The sequence below is a fragment of the Podarcis melisellensis genome (genome assembly GCF_964234715.1).
Source record: "Podarcis melisellensis genome assembly, chromosome: 5".
NCBI lineage: Eukaryota > Metazoa > Chordata > Lepidosauria > Squamata > Lacertidae > Podarcis > Podarcis melisellensis.
This window is the reverse complement of record NC_138537.1, coordinates 16,148,666-16,161,544: the sequence shown is the minus strand read 5'-3', so window position 1 is coordinate 16,161,544 and position 12,879 is coordinate 16,148,666. Positions and strand designations below refer to the sequence as shown.

Genomic DNA, 12,879 nt, shown 5'->3' with positions numbered 1-12,879 from the left:
GTACCACTGTATCTAGTAAAAAGCAACTTTCTCCACTTTATTAATGCAATACCATGGTGCCAACTTATTATGAAGTTAATCATTCCTGGTTCCTGGCCCAGATTCTCCAGAATAAACTGACCCCTTTGATTACAGGCTACCACCCCTGATTTTCAGGCATGGAGGAAACCAGAGTTATGCAAGCAGAGGCTTAGTAATCAGATGTCACATTTCTTTCTTACAATTTATTTTAATGGAGGTTTTCTGGTTGGATCTCTCTGCATCTGGCATAAATATGAACATTACAAGTAAACATAACAGTAACTGATCAAAAGATCTCCCATCAAAACCCAAACATTCCTTAGTAGCACATTTACAGAAAAAAAATAGCATCTCCCTTATCAAACTGAACGTATATACCATTGCAACCTTTTTTTATGAAAACAATACAATTGTCAATTTGCTAGTGACTTTTGGCAAAATACCTGCAAGAATGTTTCTCAACCAATAATTCATAATGTTTAATTTGATTATAACTGCATTTCTAAACATGTTCCAAATCACCCAGGCTGCACAGGTCAGAGAAAAGTGTACTTTCACACTTTCTGTTAATGAGAGGCTTTCTTTGTTCGCAGAAACCATCCTGTTACGTTCACAAATGGGGCAAGTTCTCATGGGTGCTAAAACTATTTTGCTTCTTGATCTTTCAATCTTTATAAAAACAGATGTTGGGAGGAAAGCATCCTTAATTTCCTCAGCCAACATAATTTATCTCCACATGAAACAAGCCCCAGAAAACCTAAAATTGGGAAGCAAATACACAAACACAATTGTTGCAGTTTTGATTTCCAGGCAGACCTCTTTAAGATCATAAAATTGTCCCTGTTAGGAATTGGGTAATATAATTGCAATGTCTGAGTTGGGGAATAGAATAGATTAGGTAACATGGAAGTTTAGACATTTCCCTTCATTAAAAAAATCCTCATTGCTATTTTGCAATAAAAACACGAGCAAGCTTCAAAGGAAACCCTGTAGGAAAGGTTAATTGCTACTAAAAGACCAGGGTAGACACCAGTGTGTGCACATTCTGCACAAATGTGTTATGTTGGCAGGAAAGAATGCACATGACTACGGCTGGGATATTCCTGATGAAGATGATAGAGCAGCTCTGTGCCAAGGCTAATGCCAGAGCTTTAACCTCTGTGGAGCCTGGGGTCAGTTTAAACAGTAACCTAGGCTTCTGTGTGGAATATGAGCAGGGGGGTTGACTTCCTTTCACTTGGACAAATGCTTAACCATTTAGCTGCTTTAGTATCCTTTTCCATTCCGAAGGCAAAACAAGACTGCAATATAATGTGTGTGAGAGAGAGAGTTAGGGAATTTTAAAGCAGCCAGGGCTCCTTAACCTTCAGCATAAGTAGCTAATAATCCAGAGATAGGCTTGATGTTAGTAGCTAAATACAGTACAACAGAAGGCCAGAGGTGTGTGTATTTAGTAATTCCACAAATGTACCCAGTTAATAAAATTTTTGCGATGAAGTGCAAAATTCAGCATTTTGAGAATCCCCTCTCTTTTAAGCAAGTTCCAAGCTATTAAGTCTGCATGGACAAGTCTGAATGCCTGAAAATGTCCCGTATTCTACATTATTTAAAGTGCTTTTCCTACGTAAGTAAGAGCATTACTTTTTTTAGTAATCCTGTCATATGCAGAAGCAGCATATGAACCTTGGGTCTTGAAACAACATAAATGGCTGGAATAGTATTATTCCCAAACCTTGTTTTTAAAAGCATTTTATTCATGATCATGAAAGGGAGAAAAAAATCATATATATAACTGATCTGTAAATTTCCAGTTTTTCCATTTCTGGCCTTGCAGGAGGAATGTTTCCATTTTTCTCTCAGTTCTTTAGAATTCAGCCAAAGCTAAGCAATTGTAAGTAGCAATTATTTCATTGGTTGAAAGTGCATGCTTGAAATCAAAAGGTCTTAAAATTGCTTAAGTTTCATTAAATCATGAATTATTATTTTTACAAAAGCATAGCAGTATTGTTTTAATTTCAGCTGTCCTCCACCAGTGTGAATTAAAAGTGTGACTATTCGAATAAGAGCATAACTACCTAAGAAGAACCCGGCTGGATCAGGCCAGTAGCCCATCTAGTCCAACATCCTATTCTCACAGTAGCCAACCAGATGCCTCTGGGAAGCACACAAGCAAGGTCTAAGCATGACAATATTGCCCCCCTCCTGCAGACACCAGCACCTTTTTTTAGAGGCATACTGCCTCCAATGGTGAAGGTAGAACATAGCCATCGGGGTTAGTAGCTGCTGATAACCTCTCCTCCATGAATTTGTCCAATCCCATTTTAAAGCCCACCAAGTCAGTAGCCTTCACTACCTCTTGTGAGGGAAAATTCCAGAGTTTAACTATACACCATAAGAAGTGCTCTCTTTTGTCTGTCCTGAATCTTCCAACATTCAGCTTCATTTGATGTCCCCAAGCGCTAGTGTTGCAAAACCGTTCTCTGCCCACTTCCTCCACACCATGCATAATGTTCTATCATTGCTCTCCTTTTCTGTAAACTAAAAAGGCCCAAATGTTGTAACCTTTCTTCACTGGGGTTGCTGCACCCCTTTGATCAATGTGGCTGCCCTTTTCAGCAGCTTTTCCAATTCCACAATATCCTTTTTGAGGTGAAGTAACCCAGAGGTGGATTTAAGGGAGTGTGTCTGGGTCGTACTAGGTACAGAGCCTTGGGGAGCTACAGGGGAAGCCACAACTATTGTTTAGAATACAGTGGTACCTTGGGTTAAGAACTTAATTAATTCTGGAGGTCCGTTCTTAACCTGAAACTGTTCTTAACCTGAGGCACCACTTTAGCTAATGGGGCCTCCTGCTGCCACTGCGCCACCGGAGCACGATTTCTGTTCTCATCCTGAAACAAAGTTCTTAACCCAAGGTACTATTTCTGGGTTAGCGGAGTCTGTAACGTGAAGTGTATGTAACCTGAAGCGTATGTAACCTGAGGTACCACTGTACAGCAAGAGAAGTGGGGGTACCAAATTTGGGTGTCACATAGGGCACCACTGACATTTGAGACCCCAGGGTCCACTACTATGTTTACCAGAACTGTATACAGTATACATAGTGTGGTCACACCATAGATTTGTACAGCAATATTATGCTCTTGGCAGTTTTATTTTCAGTTTTTTCTAATCATCCCTAGCATGGAATCTGCCTTTTTTTACAGCTATAGCACATATTAATGATAATAATTTTATTAATAATAATAATAAATATTTTGTATACCACCCTCCAACTGAAGATCAGAGTCATTCACGACATAAAAATACAAAATGAGAGCACAAAATACATAATAAAAAACAAGAACAAAAATGAAAACAGTCCAGTAACACCCCCCCCCAAAACACATTTAAATAGAATGTTGAACAACATTTTCACCTGGCGTCTAAAGATATGTAATGAAGGCACCAGGCAAGCCTCCTGGGGAGAGCATTCCACAAATAGGGAGCCACTGCAGAAAAGGCCCAGTCTCATTTTGCCACCCTCCAGACCTCTCGTGGAGGAGGCACACAAAGAGGTGCCTCACATGATGATCACAGGGCACGGGTCAGTTCATATGGGGAGAGGCAGCCCCTGAGATCTTTCTTTACTGGGCCGTTTGAATTGAATCAACATTATGGTTTGTTTTTTTCATTTTGATCAGAAACCATTAAACAAATTAATTTTTATAGCACAATCCTATGTATATCTACTGAGAAGTCTAGCTGAGTCCGATGGGCCTTACTCTCAGCTAAGTGTATATAAGATTGCAGCCTTTGATGCTTGACTGAACTCACATATCAATTGCAAATTCAAAGCTTTTTCACCAAAAGGTTATATTTTTGAAATGAAATTTCAAACATGAATAAGGGATGGATTAACTGTATTCCTAAGGAATCTGTGTAACAAACAAGATCCCCCATATACTGATGAGTTTCACATTATTCTATGTTCATGTCAACTGAACCTAACGTAGGTGTGAATGAATCAAGAGCTTGATTATACTTCTGCTACTTGTGCTGAATAGTTGGTTAGACATTCCAGAAGCCCTATGGAATTGTAGAAAACTACTCACCTCATTAATATTATTCAATGTGAGTTATTACCTCCTTCTAGACAGTGTTTGATTTTATTGAGCTATACCAATCCAAATTCTGATAATACTCACTCTGGTGTGCAAGTTGAAAATGTCAATGGAGTTACTTTAAGGTTGACATATATATGTAAGTAAGATTACAATCAGATTTTTGTCATTAGTTGAAATCTATAGTGTTTCTCCTGCCTGTAACAGAGAGGAATATAGGCCACAGAATGTTTAGCATTTCTTTTATCTGTCTACCTTGATGGCAGCTTCAGCTTTTACAAAAAGCTTGCTTGCAGCATGGATATTTTGCAACACTATTCTGTTTTCTTTCTTGCTGCTAACCCATTATTGCAGGGGAAAAATCTGCACAAAGAAAATACTGTGCATATCTAGCAGAGGTGGGAGTTCTAGTAAGTGCCAATCCCATAAAATGTTAGAAAGGCAATACAAAACTAACTACTTCTGGATTTATTTGACTTCAGAAAAGAAATGGGGGGGGGGGGTTTAATAAACAAGTAGGACTTGCGCAACAATGACACTTGACAAATAAGAGGTCCCCTGTTCCTGCTTACTCAAAGAAAAAGAAGGCACACCTTAATAATGTTTAAATAATAATGTACAGGATGCTGGCCTGTTTCATTTTATGAGTAAAATGCCCATCGTTGGGATGGGCACTGTGTTTGTGCAGAGGATAATGTGATAATGCAGAGACCTTGGGGCAGTGGTGGGGGGAGTATTAATATCATGTCTATCCTGCCTTTCTTTTGAGAACCTCAAGGAATGTCCACAGGCAGTCTCCCATCTAGGTACTAACCATTACCAGATTAGTTCAGCAAGATTGCTGAGTTATATGCCATGTCCCAACATGGATCCTACTGTCTTAGAAGAGGAGCAGCTTCTGTCCACTCTCAACTGTGTCCGAGTTTAGCTCATTTGCTTTATCCTATAGAATTCAACAAAAGCCAGATCACATATGCAAAGCCCCATTTTTAAATTTTCATATCCTGCCCTATATTCTGCTTCTTGATGGGATACTACAGTGGGACAGATTCTTGCACTTGAAAGAATGTGACAAAGAAATAGAGAACAAACTGTAATGTAGAATCTGGATAGAGTCATTCCAGAGTGATGCACAGTATTGCGGCATTTTGTTTCATGATTCTACCATAAGGTAGATGTCAGCACTTGAGCATTAGTGAAATATGATATCCATTCACATTCCAACATATTTAAATTTTAGGTAGAATATTTCATAGTCTGAAAAATCAAAGCAACTGTGGAGTCTGAGATAATCAGAAGTTGCTATCAACAGTGCAGATGTTATCCTCTTGCTTGCTTCGTTATGCAAATTCAAAACTGAATATGAAAGACAGATTGAGGAGTTAGCATGTGAATTCCCTTGGCTACTGGTCTTTTCTTTTTTTGCTTCTAAGTGGTTGTTCAAGTCTTAAATCAGGATACTACTTATAAGTATCTACTCCCATATGGACCTGTGGGTGGCGCTGTGGGTTAAACCACAGAGCCTAGGACTTGCTGATCAGAAGGTCAGCGGTTCAAATCCCCGCGAAAGGGTGAGCTCCCCTTGCTTGGTCCCAGCTCCTGCCAACCTAGCAGTTCGAAAGCACGTCAAAGTGCAAGTAGATGAATAGGTACCGCTCTGGCAGAAGGTAAACGGCGTTTACATGCTCTCTAGACACCGTCAGTGTTCCGTTGCACCAGAAGCAGTTTAGTCATTCTGGCCACATGACCCTGAAAGCTGTCTGTGGACAAACACTGGCTCCCTCGGCTTGAAGCAAGACGAGCACCACTCCCCATAGCCACCTTTGACTGAGCTTAAATGTCCAGGGGTCCTTTGCTTATTTACCTTTTACATGGAGTAAGGTGATCCTGCAGGTAAACTGGCCATAAGCTGTTAAGGGCTTTATATACCAACAGTAACACCTTGAACTTGGCCTGGCAATGCCAATGCTAAAACAGGAAGTTTTAGAAGTCTGTAGTGGACTGCCTTGCCGTATCACCAATTATGAAGGCTTGCCCTACATCCTGGCTACAGGAATGTCAATGTGGTATTGAATAGGCTGCTGGAATAGTGGAGAGCTGCATTCAAATTCGAGTTCAGCCAACTCACTGAGTGAACTGGAACTGGGTTATTGTGAAGATAAATTGGGACAAAGGGGGGTAATGTCTGCCAATATGAGTCCTTGGAAGATGAGTGAGTTAAAAGTTAATTAATTAGTAAACACAAAGCATCAGTTAGCTTGCATATATGTGCACACACTGCATGAGCCAGAAATATGCTTCTTCCCCTGCACCCACCAGATAAATTAGCTAAAAATTCTAATCTGAATTCCGATATAAAAATTCTAATTCTGAATTCCGATATTCACAACCCTCTCTTGTGTAGAATTAATGAATGACACTTGCCAATCTGTTTCTTGAACTGGACTGTTCACATAAGCATTAAAAACGTTAAGAAGCATTAGGAAGAAAACACTATATAAGTGCTATTCTTTATTATTGTTGTTGTTGTTGTTGTTGTTGTCACTAAATCAGACATGATTTATTTCTATATGCTACCGATATATAGAAAGAGTGTTGACAAAGAATCACCTCCCTGCCCACCCAAAAAGCGCTGAGCTACTGAAGAGGCATAATGAACTGTAGGAAAAGTAAAACACTGATAAAACTGAACACTTTGGAGAATGGAATATAAACCCTGATGCATAGCTGGGTGCAGCTGCAGCTTAAGAAAGATCATTTCTATATGAGTAAGTGGTCATTCTCGGCTAGCAGTTAATACCATGTAATAATACGCTAACTGCATGAGAACTCCACATTGTTTCTGGAACATGTCAATATCAGCTTGCACAATAACTAGCAGCATTTGGGACTCTGGATAGTGTCGGCTGTGTCTAATTGAGTAACACTGTCTAAGGCATTTGACGTGCACCAGACACCGTCTCTTAATTAGGGGCCAATATTGAAAGACTCCGGGTCAAATTCTGCTTTTCAATTACATGGGTGCTGTTCTCCTTGATGTCAGCAGGAGCTGCACCTGCATACCCCTGTTTGGGATTAAGTATGCTGCATTCTATATATAAACTATGGTAATTATTGCAGCAACACAAAACTGAATTTATTTGCAGTTTTAAAATCTCATTTTATATATAGCTCTAGTCCAACCAACTTTGGTCAAGGCATTTATACTATCTATACTTCTCCTCTACTAGAACTCAACTGCAATCATAAGCATGAAAAATTATTTGCAGTTAACAGGGTTTGAACTACAGCATTATATCAACCTGGGAGTGCCATTAAAGTTTTGCACTGGTTGATAAAGTCTGCTCAGCAGAATATGTTCTATTTTGACTTTCAGAATCCTCTCTAGGTAAAGTGGAACAAAAGGAAGATGAAAAACTTCCTATATGTAGTATAGCATATAGTATATATGGAATAGAATATACTATATATACTACAGAGTCAACACTAAGAAAATCAATGGTCCTACACAGATGAAAAAGGCTGCAGTAGTAAGTATCTGGTCCACGAATACTGGTGATATTAAAAATAATAACCTCTAGGGCATTATCATCTGCTTGGTTATGACTCATAACATATCAACTATATTGGAAGGAAGGAAGGAAGGAAGGAAGGAAGGAAGGAAGGAAGGAAGGAAGGAAGGAAGGAAGGAAGGAAGGAAGGAAGGACAGAAAACCAAGGAGAAATGCGGGGGGAGGGAGAGGGAGAGGAGAGAGAGAGAGACGTTTAAAAAAATGAAAAGTGGATCCCATGTTAGTCCCAAGAGAGAAAAGATGGAAGATAATGGCCTTAGGGCATATTCCAAAGAAACACTTTGTATTTACACCTTCATGTAATAATTTAGTGTCATTAACATATTAATATAGTGCCATGGGAATGTTATCAAAATTCTAAGATCCAGCTCAGGTATGTGTCTAGGAAAATGATGCATTTATAAAGTTTCCACTTATCTGAACTCAGTGGTTTAAAAATTAAGGGCACCCTAGATTTGCTGAAATCAGCAAGTTATGACATTCCCAGCCAGTGTAAATCCTCAGCCCTAGCTCAGCTGGACATATACTGATTTAACATCCGGGCTCAGCCTGGACTGGCAGCATTTAAACCAACATAAGTCCTAAAAAGCAGGCATTCCATGGGAGTGATGGGGGAACGGCTGAGGTGGTGTGGGGACATACACTGGACCCTAACACAGTTCAGCTTGGTTAAGTGACCTGGGAACACGGAAGAGCTTACACCAACAACAAGGATGGTGTAAGTCAAACTCTAAATGCTTGTTTCCCCTCTGCCAGGCTTAAACTGGCTCAGTCAGCAGTAGTTCCACTCTTGGATGTACTTTGGTTCTGGTGTACTTTAGGCTGGCTTAATTAAATAAATTATGCTGGCTTCCCATACTTGCTCCCTTAACTGGAATGTAAGAACAATGTAATGTAAAATGTTGATTAAATAAATAGTATATTGAACTTGAACAGTCATATCCTGGGCCTGATGAATTGCACACTGAAAAACAGAACTTTCTATTCCACATTCTAGAAATCTATATGTACTGAGTCCTACATTAGTACACTTACTCATGCATTTAAATGTGTGTGGCAATTATGTGTGTACACCCTTTTACTCCCACCAATGAAGTAAACTGAGATGTCTACTGCATCTTTTATTTTCTTAAGCATTAATTTAAAGCATCAACTACAGATATTACTAGTATGGTTGTGATTGTGCATACTGTAGTTACCAGTACATATGCAGCCTCCAGGTTTTGCCTCTGGGCTTGTCAGCAACAAAAGCTCAGGTCTATGTCACAGGTGAGCTCACAAGTTCTTCCACTTCTGTATAGACAAGCCTCAGATTTCAACCACCGCTGCCCCCAATGATGTACAGTAAATCCAGACAATCTTTAGAACTGACAGCCCAATCTACAAGCCCCTTAAAAACCAAGCATTCTCACTTGAAACAAAATGCAGTTGCATTGAAGTTACCAGGATAAAATCAACTTAATTCCTAATATTTTGACTTAGCACAATTGTAAAACAGTCTATAAGTGAATTAAACTTTATCTCACAATATATATATATTTAAAACAGCCTAGCCTACTTGAAAACATAAAGTCATTAGTAGACTTTCATCTTTTTAAATTGGGATGTCACAAATTAACGCTGGGAATTACACGTTTTCCTGTTTAAAAGAAAGCTGTAATCACAGATGACTATTCCTCCAAATTACAATAAAGATAGATAACAGAATGAATTATAAAACAAAGGTTAGAGACAGAAACTGAGCATTGTGGCGGTAACGACTTTTAATTGGATTCAGTTTATCACATTTTTCAGAGTACCACAGAAGCAGAAGAAAGGATTAGAATTATTTCCACATTTCACTGTTTGGCATAATGAGAAAACAGAGGGAGGTCCTCATCCCTGATGCGTATGGTGAGCCACAGGAGATGTTTAACATGTCAGGATATAGTAGCGTATGGTCCCGAGACACAAATGCGTAGGCTCCATTATAATGTAGCAAAGTGTAATCAATTGGAAAAAAATGGCTAGGTCATGAAAATTTGTTAGGCAAGAGCATAATTTCTAAAAGGAAGTTTAACCCCTTGGTGTCATCAGTGACTTGTATATTTAACCTACAGGAACCTTTTGTTTAAACAACAACAGTACTAGGGAAAGGTTTTGTTTCCCCCCAAATGATTTATGAATTAATAAAAATTATGGATAATTCTAAGTTACTGTTACTAAAAAGAAAGAGATGTCACCATTTGCATTGGTGGGATGAAATTCTGCAACACCTATAGGGATTTATCAATTGCCATTTCCTTCTACACAGCTTTGAGGTTCTAGACATCCTGATGTTAAATATTTATGTTTGAACAATATAGTCCTATGCATGTTTATTTAGAAGTAAAACTCGGTGAGATATGCTGCCTGATAAGTGTGTTTATGACAGCCACCTAACTACTGCTACATCAAAAAACCCTTGGGAGGCATCATTTTCAAACAATCTTAATACCATGGGTGTAGCCGGGGGGGGCAGATGCCCCCCAAATAAAATAAATAAATAAAAATACATAGCAAACTGAGGTTCTGCCCCTCTGAACAAAAGGCTTGCCCCTCCCTAACAAAAATCCTGGCTACACCCATGCTTATAGAAGACAGAAGGTGTGTGAGATAAGTGAGAAGGTAATGTGCCTAGGTAACCTGTGTCTTGGCATGTATTTTCATTTATTAAGACCCAGAATTAGCATTGGTTTCTACAGCTAAAGAAGAAATACCACCCATTTCCAGCTGGCTAAAGCTTTTCCATGCTACATTACTCCTCCTTTTACAGCTATATTTTAGAATTTGCATATATCAAACTGCCAAGCTCAACATAGTAAATGACCCTTTACTCCATATACAATTCCAAATCTATGGGCCTGGTTGGAATTTGACTATGGTCTGGATCCTAAGATAACATAAGGAAATTCATGGAAGCAAATTTTCCCATCTCTTCCCTGTAGCCACTTGCATTCTCCAAAAAGCCTGTCTGGAAAACTGCTGCAGCAATCAATTGATAAGCATTTATTTATTCCCTTGATTTTACCCTGTATTTCTTCCATCAGGGAACCTAAGGGGAAATGCATGCATGTGGTACCCAGGGAATTACACATCCAGGCGCTGACCAGCCGCAGACCTGCATTCATGTAAGAACCAATCCAGATTCCAACATATCAGCTGAAACTTTTCGTTCTATGTAAGGAAATTTCCGTTCTTGAAAGGAAAGGAAAGGAAAGGAAAGAGATTTCTTACCACAGCCTAACCACAGCCAGCACCCCGTTCACTCAACTTATTGTGAGTGAAGAAGTGCGCCTTCCAAGTCGAAGGTTGAGTTTCAGCAACTTTCCCAAATTTCACAATGAATTATGGTTTTTATTATTAAATGAGATACCCAGCTTCCACCAATATCTATTTAATAGAAAGAGAACCAATATTCTTTCCAGTGCCACGTTATTCATGCCATACATTTATTGTCTACATCAGTGGTTCTCAAAGGGTGTGGCACGCCACACTGATTTAATAGGAGAGGATAGCGAATGTGGCAGGATGATTCAAGGACAATCAAAGAAATATTGAAAGATTTCAGTATAGTGTAATATAGTGCAGTATACTATACTATACTATACTATACTATACTATACTATACTATACTAATAAAGAAATTTTTAAAAAATATATAACCAGAAACAGTATCCACACCTCTCTTCAAGAGCATTGGTTATTCTTCTACAGTTCTCCACAACATATTGTTTTGAACAGGGATTTTCAACTCTGACAAATATGAAAGATCAGAAAAGACAAAGGTTTCTTTGTGAGATGAGAGTTTGTCTCAAATTAGACGTAATATAAATGAGATTCAGCAAAAGCAACCTCGCATTTCTCATTGAGTTTGGATACATACTTAAGGTACATGTATAAGAGGCTTGTTCATAATTATATTTTTGGAATGATTCACGTTCCTATGTAGCTGCATTGTTTTATAATTCCTGGATGTTCCATGATCATATTATGATGTAGTTGTGTTCTATGTTATAAATCAAGCACTGCTAAGAGTTGTTTCTTTTTGTTTTCTAATGTATTTCTTATCAACTTTTTAAAAATGGTGTGGCATGAGCAAATGTTTGTTCTGAAAGTGTGGCCCAGAGAAAAAAGTTTGAGAACCACTGGTCTATATGAACAGCCTTGATTTTCTTCAGAAAACCATTTTTAAAATTCTACCTTCAGAAAAATGACACTTTTGCCATTGTGAAATAAATTTTCAAACACATGATGAGAGGCAAAAATATCTTGGGAGGTTTTGCGCATCCCTGGCATTCATAATGTGCAGACTGAGTGATTAGTGAAGTCAGCAACAATTCCCAATTATGTAGTATGTATTTCATAGCAGGCTGGTGTTCAGATTTTACATCTAAATGGGTACTACTCTCCCCTCGCCCCATTCTAGTAATGGTTTAATCATTTGTGGGTTTGCTTTGTATAGCTTTGTTACTACATCATGGAGACAGAGGCTGTTGTAGAACCATCCAACCAGAAAGTCTTTAATTATGTTATTACACTAATAGACCCTTAATTATATGTGGATGCCAGGATGCAACATCACAGTAAGCCCTTGAAATGCTAATAAAAACATGAGAAACCAATCCAGTAATCAGGAAAAGTATCAAATAATTCACCCTACAATGCCATCAACTTGAAAAGAAAAATCAAACCCTGGCAAGAATATTTTCCACCATTTATTTTGCGTGGGAAATTCCAAGCCTTACTTCCCCCACCGGCTACTTGTCAGCCGCCAACCATCATCAAATTTCTCCAAGGTCATAACAATAATAAATAGAACATACTTAGCTGATTGGGAAAGTCATGAATCTTAAGAGGCTGTATAGTATACATGGAGATATATGCCATGACTTACTATGGTATCTTAAGTATCTTTATCATAGTGAAATTTGTTTTATTTATTTCTTTTCTTCCCCATCATTGTCCAGCTTTAGTCCAATAAGGTGATCATATGTCTAAAACCATGTTTGTGAAAATAATTTCAAAATACGAAGTGGGAAATTCCGTTCTTGTGGAATTGGTCTTCCACATGAGCAAAGAGGGAGGAGAGAATATACTGGGCTGGTTTTCTTTCTCTTTCATCCTCCTCACTTCATCCTCTTCCTTGCCACAAGTGACAGCTG

At 38.6% G+C, this 12,879-nt stretch overlaps 1 protein-coding gene across 13 annotated transcripts in view; it reads right to left on the bottom strand.

The window, feature by feature from the left end:
• The window catches only part of MECOM (MDS1 and EVI1 complex locus), a 457,986-nt gene that overhangs the window by 254,837 nt on the left and 190,270 nt on the right, over nt 1–12,879 (bottom strand). The window lies entirely within an intron of this gene.